The 16472-nt window shown below is 42.1% G+C and overlaps 1 long non-coding RNA gene across 1 annotated transcript; it reads left to right on the top strand.

Moving 5' to 3' along the window:
• Positions 1 to 14577: 14577 nt before the first annotated feature.
• On the top strand, positions 14578 to 15100 carry LOC122343203. Its single transcript, XR_006250725.1, has 3 exons — positions 14578 to 14616; positions 14691 to 14787; positions 14866 to 15100. It is a non-coding gene; the product is annotated as an uncharacterized LOC122343203 (long non-coding RNA).
• Positions 15101 to 16472: the final 1372 nt, after the last annotated feature.

A 16472-nucleotide genomic window follows, 5' to 3' on the forward strand; every position in this document is an offset into this window, starting at 1 on the left:
GCGTGGGATACTTCCATTTGCGAGCATTCAATTCGGGATTAAAAAATGGTGAGGATGCACCTGCTGCTGGATAGTTGATGGGGTGTCCGGGAGGTAAAACTGTGTGTTTAAAAGAGAAGATTTTTTTTTTTTTGAACAACAGCGCTTTGGAGTTCTGCTAATATTTAACTAAGCGGTTCAATGGCTGATTTTGATTTAAACAGTTTTGTTAGTCAGTCAACAATGAGCAGGCTGAACAGGTAGAAAGGATAATGGTTTGTATTGCTGAGCACTTTAAAATTATAAGCAATAAGCAGCAGCTGAAGAGGAAATTAAGAGGGCTGCTTGAGCTTGGTGTGTTGGCATTGGCTGGTGGAGAGCAGGACCATTTTCAGTGATGATGGTCACTCTCTTGTACTTGTGAGGAGGAAGGAGCGAACGTGCTGAGGAGTGAGTCCAAAGCCAAAGCTGTATTGCCGCTTCTTCGATCCTTCCCCTGCCCTATCTGGGTCTGGCGTGTGATGCTTAAGTTACGCCTACAACTCCAGATGAAGAGCGCAGGTGGCTGAGCGTCAGGCTGAGCTAGAGTTGCAGCTTGAGGTCCGCTGCCTAGAAATTGAGGCGATAAACAAACTGCTATGGAGCTCCAATTAAGAGTTGCCAGAGACGCACTACATTGCCCTATGCCAGTGATTCCTTCTGTGCCAGTCGCCCTTCTGTACCTATTCATCCTGCACGTGCAGCAAATGCTGATATACTGTTTCCAGAATCAGAGCGCCCATTCTGAATACGCTCATGTGAGAAACATATTGCTCTGTACTCAGTTTAGAGAAATCGAGGTTGACTCGCACTTTTAATGTTTTGAGCTAATTGCTTTGGCTTTGAATTGGCCTAGAGATGTATGGTCTCTGTTACTAGTCTTATTGTAGCGTCTCGTTAAGTTAGGTTTCGCTGTATTGTTTACCTCGTGTCATTGATTATTGTCGTGTCACGTGATTATTGTCGTGAAGTGTCGTAAGTAGTTTCGACCTTGTTGTTGTAATTGGGGAGGCGGTCCAGCGCCAGGTAAACATTTAAGCAGAACTCTTAGTCCACTGACAGAGGAAGAAGATCGGCATTAGTCTGCAGGAACGACTCATCGTGAAGACCATTTGCAGTAAAGACCACGACTCTACCTGTGCCATCACCAGCACAGACAATCGCCAAACACCCAGATACCTAGCATTTATTTTCAAGCTTCTCATTTGAGCTTTCCTATTCCTTCCAAATTCTTCCACTGTTGTGTCTCTATTCCACTTACCATACAATGTCTTCAACATCCCTAGCCTCATTACCACTCGTGACTTTGTATCCGGCGCCATCGGAGGCAACTACAATATGCATACTATTCCCACATCGCTTACTACATCACACTCTTTCTCCATCGGCCTTTGGAATTGCCAGTCTGCTGTAAAAAGACTGACTTCATCACAGCCATCACAGAACATTCCCAATCTAAGTATTCTAGCACTCTACTAAAACCTGATTCAAACCAGAGGACACTGTCACTCCAGCTGCCTCACTGCCAACTACACTTTTACACTCATTCCCCTGCACTCTGGGAGGGGTGGAGGTAATTGGTCTGCTCACTGAAGAACTGAAGCACAGCCAACATACAGACCTCAATACAAACTCCTCTTTTGAATCACACGCCATTACTGTCACCTGCACTTTTAAAATTCACCTGATTGTTCTGTATCGCTTCAGGCACTTGCACCTATTAATGACTTGGATGTGCTGCTCTCTGCTTTTCCAGAGGATGGTACCCTCTCTGTAATTGCCAAGAGATTTCAACATCCATGTAGATAAGAGTCTGGCCTGCGATTTCCACAGTCTATTGGCGTCTTTTGATCTCAGCGTGTATCCAACTACTCGCCACGCACAACCAGGTAATCAGTTGGACTCTCATCTACACTAAACTGCTCTACTCATCATGCCCAGGTAACACCACTGCACACATCTGGACTACTCTGATTACATTCAACACCACCCTAATCCCTTCCCAACATAACACCTAACCCTCCACTAATACTACTGGCCACTTACGCACGCCTCGTCAACCTGTCTTTCCCCAAGTGTGTGTCACTGTCACCCTCCTCCTAACCGGTTCTCTTTACTAGATGTTAACACTGCTACCAATACCCTCTTGCTCCACGCCTAACATCCTGCCTGGACTCTTTCTGTCCTCTAACAACCAAACCTGCCCGGCCAACTCCTCTGCCCCCGGTTATCTGATGTTCTCCGTGAACATCGCCTCCCAAACTCAGAGTCATGGAAAGAAAATGGCGTAAGACCAAGGATCCATCGGATCTCTCTGTTTTTACTTTTCAGCCCTTTCTCTCCCCATTTCTGGGTAATAAATGTCTCCACCAAGCAAACGAATTCATTACCAAAACAAAAGATTAACAACCTCTGACTCACGGAGCCCTTTAAACATTCTCTGCTCTTCCTCTGCCCACCTGTCCCCACCATCGCCATCCTTAACCTCCTGATGTGATTTTGCTCGCTTTTTCATTAACAAACCACTAAGATCAGCAATCACCCCTGCTGCTCCTCGCCACGCACATCAAAACCACAGCACCCCAACACATTCTCCACTTTTTCCCTCCTCTGGAAACAGAGGTATCAAAATCGCCCTTGCCAATGCACGCCAACCTGCCCTTTAGATCCCATCCTCACCAACATCTTTCAGGGCTATCGCTCCCTCCGTCCCTCCCTGCACTCACCCACATTATCTGGGCAACTCTATCTACACCTGGTACATTTCCCTCAGCTTTAAGGAGGCTCCGTGGTTGCCCCCTCTCCTTAAAAAAACCCACACTTGGACCCTTCTGAGCTCATTGAAAATTACAGACCTGTATCTCTCCTCCCATTCATGAAGCAGACATCAGAGAGTGTTGTCTTTAACCAAATCTCTCCCTGGAGTGCCTCAGGCTCACATTTGGGCCACTGCTTTTTCCATCTACATGACATCACTGGTTCTGTCTTCTGAAGCATGGCTTCATATCACTTGCCACGCTGGATCACACTCAACTCCATCTCCCTTTAACCAGATTTGATCCACACCGCTTTCTGCACGATTTGGCGTGCCTAAACGACATCTCAGTCTGGATGAAGGATCATCACCTGCAGTTAAACCTCACAAAAGCAGAGTCTTCGCTTTTTCCGCCATCCCAACATACAAGCAGCACAAACTATCTTTCTTCAGCCAGGCTCGCCACTGCATCCTCGCTCTAGGTCAGCTAGAAATTTTGGAGTGATCATTGACGCATCAGCTAACTTCACTGGAGCATACTCTCAAAAACGCTCGATCTTGCAGGTTTTTGCTGCGCCAAATATCAGGAAAATCAGACCGTGATTGGTGAGCATGCTGCATTGCGATCCTCTAGCCCAGGCACTAGTCCTGGAGTAGACTTGACTACCGCCAATGCACCCTCCCTTGCTGGCCTCCAGCCATGCCAGCAGACCTCTTTCAGGTAGGGTCAGAGATGCCAGCCCGTGCAAGGGTGGTCTTCCAACGAACTGGCGGAGGGCCCATTACACTCCTCTTCATTCGTTTGCACTGGAGCTCCTATAGATGCCCGCATCAGAATTCAAATCCCTGATGCTGGCCTGCAGGACAATCACGACAGGCTCAGCTCCCTCGTACCCACACTCACTAATTTAGATTACATGTTCCCTCCAGTTTCCCCTACACGCTCTGCTCTCTGTAAATAAGCAATATCTTTGTTAGCCTTCACCAAAAATTGCAAAATCATATTGGCAAGACCTTCACCTGACCTATTCCTCGATGGTGGGAACGATCTGGCCTGCCGCCACTAGGGCGGCGAAGTCACTAGTAATCTTCAAGAAACCAACTCAAAATCTTTACAGCTTACACTTGCGTGGATACTGTTACCATACAAACCACCATTTGTGCAGCCTAAAGCCAGCGTTTCCCTCTTTTCTGATCAAACCTTCTGCTTATTAGTTATGTTTTGATCCGAGGGTATTAGAATGAAGACCGTCAGAGTTCCCTTGCATCAGATTTATTTAAAGCTCAGAGTTGCTTTACAGGGAATAATTAAAGTGGGAGTGTGAAAAATTTTGCACCTGTTTGCGGGTGAAACTTATTCTTTGATAGCAATGTAGCGGTGGAAGGGTGAGTCCTCATATAGAAGTTTTAGAGATTTCCCGATTTGCTTGACTGGTGTGATGAAATGTCCAGGAAGATTTCCTGAAGTCTTTCCTGGTCTGTACCATGCTCCGCGCGCCCAGACTAAATAGAACTAGCTGATGCTACTGATTTGGCCTATAGCACTGTGGTACCTTCTATGGAGCCTTAATATTTGATGACTAGTGAAGCTAAGCCAGACAGAAAACTGGATCTAGTTCTGAACAACGTAAAATTACCAGTGACTCGAGTATAACATTATCACCCAGCTCAAAAGCTGGATTTGACCACATGTATATGTCCTTCTCTTCTGCTATCTCTTTGTGAAAATGGTAAGTGAAGCGAAAAATAGTTTTATTATATATAATGGATTACTGAAGTGCAGATGTGGTGTAAAAATATTTTGGAAAGAATTTTAGATAACTGGTCTACTGTTCACTAGATTATTTGTTCTAAGAGTGTTACAGGATTTCAGAAAAGTATTTTGTGTGGCCCAGATTAAAATCTAACGTATCAAAAATATTATGAGAACCTGTAGCACTTGCCAATTTTTAGGGAGTTTTAATCAGAGTCATTCCAATGCCGCACCGCTTGTTCTTATTCCTGTAATTGGGAGGCCTTCTCTCGCGTTATCGCCGGTGCGGCTGGTCCCCTGCCTAGAATAAAGACTGGGAATCAGTACACCTGTTAGTCGACAATGTGTACTTGTAACACGTTTTTTGTGAAGCGATCCCGCCATGCAGAAAATAATCGCTCCTATAATCACCGTTAAGCGTCATGGAAATTCTTTTCAATGTTTAGATTACCTAGAATTGTATTTGTAGAACTAATCCGAAGGTACAAATTTTCTGTCCAAGCTTTTTCTCAAATATTGGTAGACTCTAAAGCTTCTCACAGAATTGCAAGCGTGTATCATCCAGAAGTTGAAGAAAGAGACACTGGAGCGATTTCATCAAACAATGAAATCCATGTGTGAAATACTAGTATGGAGACCCACTTAAAGATTAGGATGAGAACATTACCCTTGAGTACTGCTTTGTTGTCAGAGAAGCTGAGGCAAGATAGTCAGGGGGTTTAGTCCTGTTGACTTGAGTGTTTGGGCACTTTTCTTGAGACTATTTCACTCAAAAACGGCTCTTTACCAGGAAGAGAGGATCAACTCAAGGCGAAATAAAACACAAAGACAAGTTTCTAGATTTTTTAGCTTGCATATGAGTATGCTTGTGATTTACTGTGTGAGAGAAGTAGGATTTCTCCTTAACCTCCTTTTGCCTCCCCTGCCTGCTTTGCCTTCCAAAGCTCAGATACTTAAGTTACTTTATTTATAGAGAAAAGAGACAGAGCAAGATAAATAAAAACAACTGGCAAAACAAGACTCCAGACATGTTAAATCACATATCTTTTTGGAGGCATCCAGAATCTTCATTCCTTCAGATTCCCCTAGGCGCCCATACCAATCTAAGTTACTATATAGAAGGCTGGGTGTCATGTCACGACCTAGAACAAGACAATGTTATACCAGATGGAAGCTGAAAACTGAAGGGTCAAAGGTGCAAAATGTCAATACCTGCCTTCCTAACACATACGGTGAAAGGTCCAAGAAAGATGCTTAAGGAAGATATACTATCTTCTTGAAATACTGACTCTAAAATAACTGGTGCTGCAGCGTCGTAAACACGCACAGTTTACGTGAGCATTTTAATTCATGTATGTACGATGGCACATTCAGTCTTCTTAGCGTCAGATCACGCATAAATCACTGGCGGAAAGATCCAGCTTGGTCGTACGCACATTCCCGCGTCAAGCACAAAAGAGAGATCAAGAGTGCTTGTTTTCTTTGTGCCTGTTGGTTAGTTCCACCTTTGTCTGCACGTTTTTCAGGTCCATTAGGAAGTGCTCAAGAAGCTTAGTGATACACAGACTCTACGTGAATTCGTAACGCCTGATGCTTCAGAAAGAAACTCAGTGTGTGTCGGCATCAATATGCACACAAAAAGCTTATTGTGTAAGAGAGTCATCACCAACGCTGTGAGTATAATTGGAACCGAGAACGCTCAATCTCGTAAGCGTTTGCTCTTACTTGTGATGTTCGGACATTTACATATCAAAGTGTGCAGACTTAGGAATTCTGGAAGTTTTGGTTAACTTAAGTTCTGCTTTAACACATCTTTCAGATCCTCAGAGAGCTGATATTGAACAGCTAATTAATGCATTTCCTTTTATTTATTTAATGATGTTCCTACCATTACCAACAATATTATTACAGCATGATATTGATGTAGAGGTAATTCTGCTCCAAATTAAGCAACATGCTTATAGAATAAATGCACTGAAACGTCGCGAAAGACCAAGTTAAGTATCTTTGGAGAATGGGTTACAGACGTGGAAGTCCACCGCGCTTACTTGTTAGTAAAAGTGATGGATCTGCTGACGAGACAAATATCATCAGTGAATGCTTGACCACACCTGACTGTTTTCTATTTGCCACGTATGGAAGACTGCGTTGACACTCTTGGTACTGCAAAGTTTGTTAGTAAACCTGGATCTGCTGAAAGGGTATTGGCAGGTGCCAGCTGTCACCGCTCGCGCATCAGATATGTCTGCATTTGCTGACACTGGATAGTTTTATGCAATGTTATGTAATGGCTTTCAGCATCTGACGATTATGCGCACTGTATGCAACATTTCAGAGACTTGTTAATATGGTACTTTCTGGTATTCAAATTGTAATGCCTATTTAGACGATCTTGTGATTTATTCACACTGACTGGGAGGATCATGTGTCAACTTCGCGAGAGGTATTTGCATCGCCCTGCAGATGCGTCGCTAACATTAAACCTTGCTAACCTTGACAAGCTACGATCACATACTTGGGGGAGGGAAGTGGGGCAAGGACAAGTAAGACCTGTGGAGGCAAAAAGTAACTGCTGTTGCAGAGTTCTCTGCTCCTGCCTTGCGCAAAGAGCTGTGTAGGTTTTAGGGAATGGCAGGCTGTTATCGAAACTTTTGTAAACTTCTCAACTGTCAATTAATCCTCTTACATCCCTTCTCAGTCCTTGTGTCCATTTAAATGGAGCGATGCGTGTCAAACTGCCTTTGACAATGTGAAGGCATTGTTGTACAATGCACCTGTTCTTATTGCTCTCGGGACAGCCAAGTCCTTCACATTAGAAATTGATGCTAGTTACGGTTGATGCGGTGCTGTGCTGATCCAGGAGGATTCTTTGCCGAGATCGAACATCTGTGTGTGTTTTCTTCTGCGTAAGTTGAATAAACATCAGTTAAACTATCCACAATTGAGAAAGAACACTGGTCTTTTGATGGTTTCTTTAAAGTACTTTGATGTGTACATTGGCTCAAGTAACATGCCTGTAATTGTGTTCACCGATCACAATCCTTTGCTGTTCTAGCGCACATGTATAATCATAACTAGCAGTTATCGCGCTGGTCTTTAATCGTACCAAGGTTACAACTTGGTGATTAAACACAAAAAGGCCTCGGAAAATATTGTTACTGATGCCTTATCTAGAGCTTGTGGTGATGTAAATTTGTTTAAAAACTAATTTTGTGAAGGAAAAGGAGAAAAAAATCGTGTTTTTTTTTTTACTGAGAGGTGTTACGCCCTGCGTATTTGTTTGCTTTTGTATTTGTTGTTCTCTCTCTCCCTCTACTTTTTCTCATATTTAGGTTTCCCTATTGGGTGACGACTGAGTTTTGGAGCAACCAATCAGGCCGGACCTACCACTTTAAAAAGCGCCTGGTGCTGCCTGGGCGTTTGTCAGTCGTCCTGCTATTAAGCCAGCGGGCGGCTTTCCAATCTTGTGGCAAACCGTCTTTTGTCGCTTTTTTGGTTATTACTTTGTTAATTTAAGACTTACTTTGTTACCCTTTTTATTAATTTGTGTCACGAAGGCAATTCAATTTCTGCTTAACTCTAGAGACTATTTGGAGTGAACTATATATAAGCTTTAATATGCTGTTAGCATTGGTAGCTTTCGGCATGGCTGCGCCATTCGTGACCTGTTTGAGTGAATGCTGGAGAGAGGGGTAGGTAAGTTAGTTTGAATTTTAGTTCACTTCATTTTATATTTAGGTTAGGGTGACAGCCACCCGTGTACTTTTGTTTTATTAGGTAGTGTAGTTAATTTGGGCGTCGGATGCGCTGAAGATCTAGGTTTTGTTTCTACATTCTCTTTCTGTTAGTTAGATTAGTTGGGTTGGGGCCTTAGTTATTAGGATCACTTTAGCTTTTATATTTTCTTTTGATTTGGCGTCACTCATTCTTTTCTCTTCTCTTTAAGTTTATGAATCTATCTCTTCTTTTAAAAAAGAAACTGTTAAAATAAAAGCAGATTGATTAAACATCTATATTTGCCACACGGACATTCTTTATTGCAGTTCTTAGCAGCAGTTGCATCTCACTTAAATGTTACTACATCCCCATTTAACAACTTTCGTTAAGTCCGGTTGAAGCACAGGATCCGCTGTCTAGTTAGTAAAACCACCTGTGCAGTTCTAGATGCTGTAGCCTCGTCTGTCAGCTGGATTGGCGGGTGAAACACTGGTAAATCAGGTCACGGCATTCTGTAAAGTTTTCAGAGGGGAGCGCGGAGTTAGTCATACTTCTCAAATGTACCAAATTAAATAATCGGGTAAATAATCTTTACACACGTTACTTGCTACACCCGTAGAGTAAAGAGGTCTGTTGAGTTTACCTGGGGATAAAAAGTCTGTATGACGGGGAGTGCAGTTACACAGTATTTTGTCTTTGCTTTTAAAGGGCAGATATCCATGCAGGATTCAGAAGAGAATCATGCCCACAGCCCAGACATACGCCGGGCGGGCGTGGAATCGGGAATCCTCATGACCTCAGGTGGGGTGCAGAGCGTTGGTCCTGCAAGAGAAACGCTTTTTAGCATCGAACAATGGCGTTATCAAAAGGCAACACCGCGATCACAAAACACACCTCGATATTGACTGCTGAGATTGCCCCGTGGTTGATCAGTTGAGCGTGGCCAAAGTCAATCAGCTTGAGCTCCAGTGAGTGGGAGTCACTAGGATGTTCCCCATGGATGTCGCGCGTGGAAGACCCTTCTCGTGGACGCAGTGTTTCAAAGCTTGGATTAACTGGCGGATTAACAAGCATGCTTTCTCTTCATTGATGGGCTTCGTAGCGCTTGATGTACTCATTCAAGGTACAGCAAGGTTTAGGGTACTCCATGATGAGCACGGCGCTATTTTTTTCCTCAGTCCATTCATGGAATTTGATGACGTTAGGGCATAATGGAGGTTTTCCCAACCTGAAACAACATCGCCACTTCTGCAAGCACGGGTTTGGAACGACCAGCCTAGAGAGAGAGGCAAAGAGAGAAAAAAAAAAAAAACAATTCACTACTTGGACGATGAACATCATTCTGCTTAGATTTGCACTTAAATCTCTGTTGTCTGTTTCATTTCTGCTTTATGTTAGCTACAGGTATTGACAGCAATAGTCACTCAATCCTTAGATTTGTCAACTTTACAAGGTGAAGATAATGGTCACTCTGGCGCTTGGATGTACTTCCACGGCAACCTGTGAATGGCAAAATGAAGTTAATTTCTCCAAACACATCAAAGGATCTCAACAGTGGATACACATCTCTGCACATCTGAAGCAAAATGATGATGCAAGTCAATAAAATTGCTTTTACCGCTGCTTTGTCACCAAATAGGTAGGTTGCCTCTACACCCTGCCATAATTTCCACGTCCTAGAAAATCTCCCAATAAAAGAGACAGGTGCTCTACCTGAAAAACAGATAGGAAAGAAGTTACAGTACCAGATTTACAGTCTGAATTCTGATTTAAAGCAAGAGAAATATAGGTAATAATGATTCACCGGATTGCAGATTGATTCCCAAATCCAAGAATCTGGCTCATGCGGCAATGCTGGATTGGCTGGAGTGGCTGGATTGTCTGGATTGGCTGGAGTGGTTGGATTAGCTGGGTGGCTGGAGTGGCTGGATTTGCACTGGCCTCTTGCACAGGTGGGGGGACTGAGAAAGCTTCACAGGCCTGGTCAGAACCGGTCTGACAGCTTGGCTCAGGCTCAAAAGAAATGGCACAATCTGCTAAGTCCTCATCACTGTCTGGATCCACCTGTGGTGTCGAACTCCGGACAATCTTCGAGTCACGGCAGAGGAGGAGGTGCTTTACAGCCTTACTGAATCTCCTGAAGAACGACGGATCGCTTTCCCCCTTCCTCCACTTTTTAAGCTTTTCTAAAATGGAGATAAATAATACAACAAAAGTTACATGCAATGAATTACAGCAGTGCGTGGTAATAGAGAACAGATGGTAGAAATAATAGAAACCTAAAGTAACTATGACTCACCATCACCCAGATCAGAACAGGGAGGGATCAGCCACAGGTGATGACTCGGAATCAGCCATTTCTACGTCCAGGTATTTGCTCGCTCCTGGAGGGACCTGGCACACCACGACGACTCTTCTGAACATCTTCACAGACCTGGCCTGGCAGACACATCGGCTCAGGATCTGCGTTGTGGGCCGTCGGTGCGATTCTGGGAGGACTCGGGGACAGGCGTCAGCTCTGATTCATCTTGATCCGGCTGTGGTGTAATATTCACCACTCGGTTTGGATCACAGCAAAAGAAAGGACGCTACAGCCTTCCATACTCTCCGAAAGACAGCACAGGCTCCTTTCATCTTCTTTTCCTTTGCAGGTTTTTTCTAAAATAAAGAAAAATCAATGGTAGGCTACAGATCTCTGACTACAGATTCTGATTTTTGGGAAAGAAAATAATGTTAATAAATGCACCTACAATAACCAGCTCACCTGTTGGGCTGTTTCTCCACATCGTTTGAAGGACAAACCTTCATGGGTCCTGCATTATCTGAGCCAACGCTCCTGAATCTCTTGTTGTTGTTGCCTTGACAGGCTTTTTGTCAGCTGTCTCTTTAATGCTGACAGAGTCAGACATCACGTCTGAAGTAAGGCACGATCATCACTCTTTCTCTCTCAACTTCACTAAACTCCATAAAACACTGTTTGATTATATTATAAACCAAAAGGAGTTAGTGTCAGTACAATGTTATGTCGACTGAAGCATTCGGTGAGAACAACCATCCGTCGATACTCTACACTTTCGGCGCAAGAAATGCGATTCAAAAGTTCGAATTGAACGCGTGGTTTGTGACGTCATACCTCGATGTCACGAGACGCCCGACCCGCCAGCGCTTCTTGTTTTGTTTTTGAACCGTTCTAAACAGGCGCGTGCTTGAATTTCACAGCCGGCTCCATTCATATATTAAATATATTAGTATAAAAGTATATTGTGACTTAAACACGCTGCGTGCATCGAACGTAACGTCCGTGCCTTTAAACGTGGTATCGGTGCGTGAACTTCCTGGGACACGGTAATGTCTTATAGTGTATAACGTTAATATTTCGAATAATATCACAGTTTTATAACGATTTAACGAAGAGCAGTTCATAATTTTTCAAAATAATAATTTTTTCCGCGACAAATCTGAGGGGTTTGTTAGGTTTATATCGTGATGATTAACGGAAATTGTTTTGCTAACGCTAAATTAAATTGGAGAATTTAATTTCCAGAAGCCATTTGAAAGTTTGACTTATTATTTGATACTTTAAGCATTTTGTCACTCATTAATAATAAATATTGAATATACATTCTAGTAATTTTTAGTGTGTCTAATTTATTTACTGTACCTAAATATTTGTATTTTTTCGCTTATTCCTACAATGTTTATTATAGCATTGTTTCCTTGGTCTATAATTTGTATTTGTACTTAATTAGAGGTCACTTTATTTAAATTCAACCTTTCTATGTTATAAGGATCGTATTTATTTTTTGTACGTGTCCCCTGTTTTTTCTCAGATGCATCATTCTGCAGGTGCCTGAAGATGATCTTCTCTGGTCGACTCAAGAAGATGTGATGACCTGACCGATAAAGAAATGGCCAAATTCTTGGTAAGTCGAGCTCATCGCTGTACAACAATCCTTGCCGTGTCGGAAATCTCAAAATATTATTTTATTTTGAGCTAGAGCTGCATTACAGCACACTTTAGATTTGCCTAAAGGTTGCGTTACACACTTGAAGATCTACCTAATGTAATCAGAGAGAGAAGAAAACACATATATTTGGTAACACTTATATTTTACTTAATGCATTACTAATAAGGTGTTACTGCAGAATTAATAGGCAATTCTTTTCTAATACTGTTGTTGTTACACAGCAGGAAATAGAAACTTGGCTGATAGGACGCAGTTTTTGCATGGATGGAGCGAGAACAATGTAAGCATCTAAAACACTTTCACACAGTTCAGATGAATGGTAAAAATCACCTCCTTTAACAGCGCAGTTAAACCAAATGTATGACGCTAAAATAAGTTCAGCACTAAAAACAACATTGTAATAAGACGTATTGTTACATGCATCTGGCTTATAGATCAACCGCTTTTTCTGTGCGCGCACTTTAGATGTGTGAGAATATTATTCTCGATATTCGAAGGACAGTGCGACCACGTGCAGTGCGCTTTATTCATATCCATACCGTTTTGCTCCAAAATCACTGTATAACACCGTTGCAGTTTTATTATTCATGAATTCAAGCATCGCTATCTGCATGCTGTTCAGCTATAGTTATATTTGATGCATTTGTCCATGTAAGGGATTTTCTCACACATGAAAGAAACATTACAGTACATGGGCGATATAGTAACTTGTAGTTTTTCAGCAAACTGCTTTTACTCTTAAAGCAGACGTGACACGGGCGATTCTGAAGATCAGAACTTCATGAGTCCTCCCACGTGTCACGGTTGATTTTATCTGAAAATCGTAGACTGTGTGATAAAGAAAGAATTCTGAAGACATTCAGTCAAATTAAATTGAACCGGTTAACCTTCAGAACTGCTTCAGAACCCTGGGTTGCCAGTTTGGCGGAAAACAGCGTATTTTATTTCTGTCATGGAAGCTGGCAAAGGAAAGGGGACAGAGCGGGAATCTGGCAACCTGCATGTGCATCAAGTCTAAAGTAAGACATCTCCAATATTTTGAATTTGTACTGCAATACCTAGTTCAACCACTTTCTTTTAACCAATTTGTTGCTGTTCTCACAAAACACTGTTTTTCCAGCCAGATGCAGACTATATTCTCATCAATGTTGCTCCTGAAATGAGGGAGAAAACTACTTTCAGGACCTCCTTCAAGAAATTGAATGTGGAGGTAGGTTTTGTGTTGTACTGTAACTTTTATTGTTAATCTTATTGGAACGGTTTATCCAAAATTAAAATCACTACTAATCACGCTACTCAATTTTAAGCTGTGCAAGATAACGACTTTGCTTTATCAAAAGAGGAATATTGAACTGGGATAGAGGAAAAGAGACTATTTTAATATTAAAACATATAATGATATTCTACGGAATATTGTGTGCTTATAATTTTATAGCAACAGTTTGGACAGGACCCTTTTCATTTCTAACATGACAAGGCCTCTATGGTTAAAAAAGAAAAGCTTGAACGTGACTTTAAATGCAGTCCTTGAGCCAAAAACTCACCATTAAACGCCAAGGTGTTCACCAAGAGGGTAAAAACTATGGAAATGTAAGTTATCAGACGTTAGTGAGTTTGTGTCAGCTTTTGCAAATTATAGGATCTGGAAACCAGTGAAGGTTTGAATTCTCCCAGCGTTGATTGTACCTCCAGAAAGGAAAGAATCAGATTTGGAGACCAGCGGAGGTTTGACCTCTACCAGCGAAACGTGGGCTTCAACATCTGAAGAGAGGGAGATGATCGATCTGCTGGCTGAACTTCAGGCCGCGACAGTTCTCGAAGGTTAGAGAAGTTTACTTAAACACTTAAAATGTTTTAAACAAGGAGTATAATTCATTGTTTGATTGATCATACACACTCACTTACATACATGCTTTTCACAGACAGCCTTTAACTGAAGACATCCCATCACGGTTTTCCCAATTTAGGATTTATACTACATGTGCTCCTTTCATGTAAGATGTATTCCCATCAGGAGCGGTGGAATGAGGGAAGCACAATGCTCAGGTACCAACACTTAATTTATGCAACATTATATTTAAGATTACCGTTTCAAAGCAAAAAAAACTAATGTTTTACTTTCTAGGGCACTTACTAACCTGCACATGGTCAGGCTGACAGGCTACAGCAAGAATCTGAATGCTAAGCTCTTGTCTACCTTGAAGACCTGCATTGAATCTCTCAATCCTGATGTCTTGGGAGACCATCAGCAAGTGAGGGAGATGATGACTGGGTATTCATGCTCAAATGTATTACTTTCAGACTTTTATTCTTATCATCTCTTATTTCTGGTTCCTGATGGTTTGCCTGTCCCATCTGAAAGATGAGGGCGAGTTCCAGCTTCGCCGACTCCACATTTGTGACAGGTAGCATCACGCGCCCACACCTGCATTCAGACTCAAACATTACATGCGTTGCTGATGTTCTTCTGCCGCTTAAGCTGTGGCTTTCAGAGGAGCTTCAGAGAGGACTCCAACTACCTCTCACTGATCAGTCCTCAAAGAATCCTCACTGACAACCTGCGGCAATACTTCAAAGTGAGTGATGTTAATTAAATCACATCAGAAGGAGTATGCAACTTCTGATTGGCTGACATCTGTGTTTGTTTTCTCTAGGCATCTTCATTTGAATGCTCCTGCAGTGAGTGTCTCATCTGGGCAGCAGTTAGTATTGTGGTAAGAGATTCTTCCCGTTGTTTTATTGACTTAGTCACTCATTCAGCATCAGACTAAAGTTGGTCTCTCCTGGAATGCAGTGACACCAGTATCAAAAGAACCAGATGGTCAAAATCAACCCTTAACTTTGTCCTATAGTCCAGCCCTACTCAGTACCCAGCAAATTCAGTTACAGTGTTTTGCAACCATAGGACAGGAAGAGTTTAATAAACTAATCACTAAGTCTAAGTCTGCCACATGTGTATTAGATCCTATTCCAACTAAATTTCTGAAAGATATATTACCAGCTGCCGGTGAACCTCTTCTAAATATTATTAACTCCTCCCTATCATTAGGTCACGTTCCCAACCCATTCAAATTAGCAATTATTAAGCCTCTGATCAAAAAATCACAACTTGATCCTAATGGACTATCTAACTACAGACCGATATCAAATCTCCCATTTATATCAAAAATATTAGAAAAATTGTGTCAGCGCAGTTATGCTCCTTCTTAAAGATGAATGACGTCTATGAGGAGTTTCAGTCAGGTTTTAGACCGCACCATAGCACAGAAACCGCATTAGTTAAAATCACTAATGACCTGCTCTTAGCCTCTGACCGAGGCTGCGTCTCGCTACTAGTTTTATTGGATCTCACTGCTGCATTTGACACTTTAGATCATAATATTCTCCTGGAGCGTTTAAACACCACTGGTGTACAGGGACAGGCTTTAAAGTGGTTTAAATCATACCTATCAGACCGTTATCAATTTGTAGATATAAACGGAGACCGTTCTAGTATAATGCCTGTGAAGTGTGGTGTGCCTCAAGGATCAGTTTTAGGCCCCTTACTGTTCTCGATATACATGCTGCCCCTGGGGAACATTATTAGAAAGCACAGGGTTAATTTCCACTGTTATGCAGATGACACACAGCTATACATTTCATCTAAGCCTGATGAGTTATCAGAAATGTCTAAATTAACAGAGTGTGTTAAAGACATAAAACAAAAATTTTCTTCTATTAAACTCTAATAAAACAGAGGTGCTTCTTATCGGACCAAATTCATGTTTACAGCAAATTTCTGAGCTCAAACTACAATTAGATGGATGTGATATAAACGTTACTCCGACAGTTAAAGACTTGGGTGTGATATTGGACAGCAACCTGTCCTTCGAACACCATATCACTCATGTTACAAAATCTGCCTACTATCATCTTAGAAATATTGCTAAACTCAGACACATGCTCTCTCTCAGATGCAGAAAAGCTAGTTCATGCGTTCATGACATCTAGACTGGATTACTGTAATGCGCTGCTCGCTGGTTGTCCAGCATCTTCAATAAACAAGCTTCAGTTAGTGCAGAACGCAGCCGCCGAGTTCTTACCAGGACAAGGAAATATGATCATATAACCCCAGTTTTATCCTCCTGCACTGGCTGCCTGTTAATTTCAGAATTGATTATAAAGTACTGTTACTGACCTACAAGGCTCTAAATGGTTTAGCGCCCATTTATCTGACCAGCCTTCTGTCTCGCTACAACCCGCCACGCTCTTTAAGATCTCA

This window comes from Puntigrus tetrazona, chromosome 4 (assembly GCF_018831695.1).
Source record: "Puntigrus tetrazona isolate hp1 chromosome 4, ASM1883169v1, whole genome shotgun sequence".
NCBI lineage: Eukaryota > Metazoa > Chordata > Actinopteri > Cypriniformes > Cyprinidae > Puntigrus > Puntigrus tetrazona.